Genomic DNA, 6,273 nt, shown 5'->3' with positions numbered 1-6,273 from the left:
TTAAGTAGAATGGTTGAATAATTCATGATTTAGGGGATGTACGGGGCAAGGGAACACTTCACAAATATTATGATGCAAGATGTAGCCAGTAGGAAAACAAATGGGAAATTTTTCAAGTGTCAGTGGAAAAAAATTAAGTAAAACAAGTCAAGAAAGATTTGGCAAGACTCACCCGTCCTGCAGAAGTGCATATGCTTGGCAATGTGGAAAACAAGCGCCAGATGCAAAAGCATTTTATGAAAGATACTGTTTTCTGTTGTCACAGAATATAAAACAAGGCAAAGTGTGAAGAAATAAGAAAGCTTACAACATGAAGATGTATGTGTAACCTGTATACATTCAATTTAAACAATGTCACTTTAAATTACCTTGTATAAAGCTGTCTTTAATACTCATTCCATAAAAATGCAACTTTCTGGTCTAAGGAGTCTTTCCCCTAGACTGTGATTCTTTTCTATCCCATTGCCATTGATAAAAAGGCTGCCCCTTCAAAACATCACGTGTCAGACATGCCCAGAAAACAACTTAAAAAGGTATTATACAAGGTACAAACTTGTTCATAATACAGTTATTTTCTGCAACAATCTATTATCATCTGTCCTTCACACTGCCTCTGTAAAACAAGCAAACTTCACGCACTAATTCAAGGAAAATCTTCCTGCAGAAATAATTGCTAGAAACAATATGAAGCATTCCTTCTCTATGCAATTTCAGTAAACACCTTTGCTTGCTTAGTCTTTACAAGATACAGTGCTTTTGGTGTGGTAACATTGCAATTTATTTTTAAATTTCCAGCTGTGTAAACAGCATGTATCAGTACTGCTACCAAACATAACATGGATGATATAATGCAAAAGAACAGGACAGAAAATTGTATGTAGTGGCATATATACACGTCATAGGATTCTGCTCAGCAATTGTAGTTTTCATGACAGGTGGCAGAGCTACATCATGAATTACAGAAGTAATAAGAAACTGTCAGTGAAATTCATAAATTTTGAGACAGATATCTATACAAAAGTCTAGTGTTATATCACTGGAACATATGTGCTTTTTCAGTAAGTTAATAGCTAGGAGACAGGCACTAAAAAAAGAAAATGTCATTTCATCTTCAGTGAATGAGTTAACTTGGCATTTTCTGACTACTGGATTTCCTTACTTATTAATTCCAATTGAAAAGATAATTTTCTCAAATTATATTCTGTGCATTCATGCTTTTCATCTTCAGGTACACGTTGAAATTCATTTTTATATGAAATGAAGTTGCACTGAATTGAAAAGTCATAAAATCCTTTTTAAGAAGACACCCACAGCTCCCCTAAATGCACTCTCAAAGTTTCTGCCTATTTCTAAAAATACTGTACTTCCAGATGCAGTTGTTTTTAGGCTCCTTAAAGGTCAAAACAGTTGTTGGCAACTTTGAGAAAGATATTAATATCTTCCCCCCCCCTTTTTTTTTTTAAATCATAGAATAAAATAAACCAATTTTTAAAATAAACCATGAAACGAGGGCTTGTAGATGTATATAATACACAGGATACTCATCTGAAAAAAAATGCCTGCCATTGATGGAGTGTTGTATTTTCGCTGTCTGTAGTAATTTCTTTTGTTCTGACAGGCTTAATCTTCTCACATCTGATAAGGAAGCAATATCAGAAAAGATAGGCATCAAGAAATATAGTCAATTAAAGAAAACTATATGAAAACATTCAATTTAGCTGTCTGACCTGATGCAGTTAATTTACTTTCTACGTGTTACAAAGCAGATAACACATCCGCAGTATGATGCATTTTCAGGGCAGAATCCAAGAGGTTGTCACTGCTAAAGAATGTGCCCTTTTCAGAACTGCCAATAAAACAAGAGATGCACCAAAGACCCTTGAACATGTAAACAAATATGATAGTGTTTTTGCAGAGATTTAGGGGAGGATCCTGGCTGCTTCCAGGACCTTGTTTATTGGTAGTGCTGTGTTGGAGTCATGGATAGAATTAGTTACAGAGTGGACATCTGAAGCAAGTTCTATTTTCTTCTTAGACAAACTTTCCTTGGCCCTGAAGAAGTTGTGATGGGAAAAAAAAAAAAGAAGAACATCAAGGTAGTTATAGTTAATGAAGAGTGTCCTTGTGGACTAACAAAGGCTTATTTCTTTTTGTACAAAGAATGACTAAAGTAAACGTATTGGAAACTCCAAGAGTATTGTTATTTTGAGCCTTTTTACTTGGATGATTTTACAAATGTCATTTAATGACTTTTGAAAGAGTAACAAAGTTACATACCAAACTTAATAACTCTTTCTAGGTAAAGATTGAGGACTTCTAGAAAATTTTCTGTTATTCCTAGAATCACAGATTCATAATCATGTAATGCCCTGAATTGGAAGGAACCCACAAGAATCATCAAGTCTAACTCCTAGCTCCACATAGACCCACCCAAAATCCAAACTCTAAGAGCATTGTCCAAGAACTCACTTAATTTCAGGATATTAGGGCCACAATCATTGCCCTGAGGAATCTGTTCTAGTTCTAGCACTACCAACTCTACATGAAGAACCATTTCTTAATACTCAGCCTCACCCCCTCCTGATAAAGCTCCAAGATATTTCTTTGGGTCCTACTGAATATTATTTGTAATTGGATCAATGTCCATCCTTACCAATGTCTGTATGAAATGCTGTCTCCTACTTTAGCTGGACTAATGCAGTTATTATCAACTTTTCATTGACTTGGAAGTGAATTCACCATGAACATATATAATGTTGAAATGCACATATTGATTCTCATATTAATTTTGTCTTAGCCATATAAAGAATTTATTTATGTACCCATTCAGACAGTAGATAATGTGACCTCACCCAGACTTCCTGGCTGAAACTAACACTAAATTATGTCCACTGAGAAGGCAAAACTTAGCATTAGCAGGCTATATGTACAGATGACTGTGGGATAATACTTACTTATACATTCTTGCTTGCAATATCAGTATGCATGCTGCTACTGGACATTGCAGGGTACAGTGATAGTATCAACACAGAGCTTTGGAATCACGAGATTACTTGCACCTTCAGAATTTCAAGTGAGTGCTGGTTTTAGCGCATTACCTCAATAGTATGAACAGCTTCTAGATCTCAATTAATGCCTGCAGAGCTAGTTTAGGTAAAATATCCTTGCTCAAAAGTGGACATTTTCAAAAGTCCAAAACTATCAGTAATCAAAAGGATTTCTTTTTTAAGACTCTTTGTACACTAGAATATGAATATCTTTCTGCTTATCTTTGTCACTGCTTCATGGTTCTGAAAAAGTATGGCTTCCATATTGCTTTTTGCCTAGTTACTCTGTTCTGTTCTGTAATTGCCTACCCAGCTTCTCTCTGTGAGGTGTTGCTTATTTTGTAAGTGTGAAGAGAATACATTACTTCTAGGTAATTTTTTTTTTATTATTTTTTTTTTTTCCATTTTACAAAGACTTGCAATGCAACATCGAGTCAGGTTCTTACCAGGTTTTAATTGTCATGCTACCTTGATTCAGAAAAACAGCTTAAACAATTCTCTCTTTTCCCTTCATTTATCTAACCACTTACTCCATTATTTTCTTTTATCACTAGAATGCCTGATTTATTGTTATTTTCAACTCCACTCTCTTCAATATTTCTTAATTGATCTTTTCATTGGATCCTGTCAGTTCATCCTCTGATGTCACCTGCATGGTTATTCACATCTTCACACATCTACTGTAACCTGATATTTCAAATCCTTATTCTGTAGTCTTCTATGCAGTCCAACCAAAGCATTATAGCCAAAAATCATTGCTTCCTATCTATCTACAATGGTATGATTTGTTCATGTCACTTTCATGACTCACTTTCAAAGCTTTCCTTCACACTGACTTCTGATTCCATTTTCTCTTCTCCTTAGGAGAAATCCTCTTCTTCACAGATCTCAGCTCTGTTAATGATAAGTAATACTGTGGTGCCTAGAAGTAATAGCAAATGAAGGTTATACCTTTTCAGAGGTATATAAGCGTTTCAGGGTCAAACATAGAGAAAGAAGAAGGTTGCCACTTAGAACACAGTAGGGCAGAGGAAGACTCATGAATGAAATAGAATTCATCCAAAAATCAGCATGTGCAGGAATCAGCATATTTCTGCATTTTTGCATACTAATATTTGTATTTGTGTGGATCTGTAGCTCTTTCCCTATTGATATGTATGGTAGATTGTTTTGTTTGTTTTGGTGTTTTTTTGTGTGTGTGTGTGTTTTGTTTGTTGTTTTTGTTGTTGCTTTTTTCCCCTAAGTATCTCAGTTTAAAGAATAATTTGAGGGTTTTATTCCATGGCTACAGAGTTTTGCAGGAGTTGAAGAAAGTAGTGCTGAAGATAGGTTTGCAAAGCAGTCTGAAGTGTCATAGTAGCGAGGATAAAGTGAGGTTCTAAGACACACAAGAAATGTGGCCTACTTGTAATTTTCACACAACGTTTGAAATAAAAATGCATTAATAAAGCTCTGAGAAAAAGGAAAATATCTTTAGGTTTTCTTAGAAACTTAGGTTAACAGAAGGCTGTCAGAAAGAGAATTTCCTGATTTAAGACACAGAGCTGTTAAATCTGTAATAAAAATAACCTCACATTGAAAAGGCATAAAGAGGGCTAAAGAAATTATGGTTCTGTATTATCATATTATATGGAATACTAATAATACTGACAGCTTATGTATGTGTTTATTTTCATACATGCCTACACATATGTACAGATTAATGCTATTCAGATTTGGTCTTTGTTGCTTATGAAAAGTTCAGACTCAATTTCTATACTCAATATTTCAAATATAACCTGAGGGATATACTGAATTGTAGTCTGAAAAAAAGAGTTTTTGTTTGTTAAATTATAGGTTTTACTTAAATTTTGTTGAGCTTAGTTCACATTACTGTTACAAAGATATCATTGTTTATATCTCATCTACTGTGTACTGGAAAATTGGCAACACTACCCTGTAATACATCACTTGTTGTGAGTCAGAGGACAATGCATCTTGAACTACAGGGCAAGAATTATATTGAGTCATAAAAGTAAAATATTGCATCCCTAGGACCCAAATCAACTGAGGAACAGAGATCTCATACAAACTTTGTAGAGATGTACAGAAGAGTGGTTTCTCAGATATTAAGAGGTATCAAAGTATTTTTTTCTCTTACCTGTTTAAATTGACACTATTTTGCTAAGTCAGCTAATGAGTCATGATTAGAAACATCCACAGTGGAAAACAAGGCTTTCTGAGAGAACAGTGCTCAAAGATAGGAAAGATAGCTTAGATATCTTTGACAAAGTGACAACGCAGCTACACTCAACTCCACACAGTGAAAGTACTAGGGATTAGTAAGCAACAATGATAGTACTTTTCAAAATTCATCAAATAATTAAACAACGTTACTTAACATCAATAAAGGGGCTAATGCTTCACATAATGCTATAATGGGATAGAACGTACCATGGTAATAGCAAGGTAGCAAAGTCTTTGGCTACAGCAAATGAGAACAAGCCCAAACACAGCAGCTGCAGAAATGAAAGAAAATGCTACTTACCTTGAGAAGGCCTTAGGCAGGCAGGTGGCCCCCAGAAAAAGATATCCTTACCACCATCACCAACCTTTAAATGAGGTCTGGGAAGGGGTAGATCCTGGCTCCATTGCATGCACCTGAGCTCCCCCTAGGTTAGCCCTGCCTTCCCACCAGGTGCTCAATCTCTGGTTCAAGCCATGACTTGGCATTTCCACTACAAGGAGTCTACATAATTATGCCATTTAAGAGCAAGGATTTGGCCATTTCAAAAAAAATAAATTAATTAATAATTATTATAAAATAAAAAAGTAAATAAATACTTGTAACTCAACCCATTGCATGATATCATTTTCTGAAAATATTCTGTTTCCAAGGGAGGCACATGTTTAGACATAGCAAACAGCCCATTCTGAGCCTTGTATTTTCTGTCTGGCCATGAGTGACCATCAGTTTCTGGCAGCATAGGACATACTACAGACCTGAATCTGCTGGAAGAAATGCCAGTTCCTCGGATCATTTGAATTATACCCTTATGCATATTCCACAATTCAATTTTGGTTGTTGATTGTTTGGAGAAAACAACAATCATTCTGCAATATCATCTAGCAAATCAACATTAGGTGCTAGAAAGTATTAAGAGTTATAATGAATTAAGACTCTGAGATATGAATAATTGTAATTCAGGTTAATGGTGATTATGATTCAGGAAATGTGTATTCCAGG

General features: G+C 35.1%; 1 long non-coding RNA gene across 1 annotated transcript; it reads right to left on the bottom strand.

Moving 5' to 3' along the window:
- Positions 1-145: 145 nt before the first annotated feature.
- On the bottom strand, positions 146-5,622 carry LOC109366981. Its single transcript, XR_002113699.2, has 3 exons — positions 5,575-5,622; positions 3,859-3,969; positions 146-1,635 (listed from the first exon to the last, which is right to left on the bottom strand). It is a non-coding gene; the product is annotated as an uncharacterized LOC109366981 (long non-coding RNA).
- Positions 5,623-6,273: the final 651 nt, after the last annotated feature.

Source organism: Meleagris gallopavo, chromosome 3, assembly GCF_000146605.3.
Source record: "Meleagris gallopavo isolate NT-WF06-2002-E0010 breed Aviagen turkey brand Nicholas breeding stock chromosome 3, Turkey_5.1, whole genome shotgun sequence".
Classification (NCBI taxonomy): Eukaryota; Metazoa; Chordata; class Aves; order Galliformes; family Phasianidae; genus Meleagris; species Meleagris gallopavo.
Note: the sequence above shows the minus strand (reverse complement) of the source record. Positions and strands in the feature narration are given on the sequence as shown.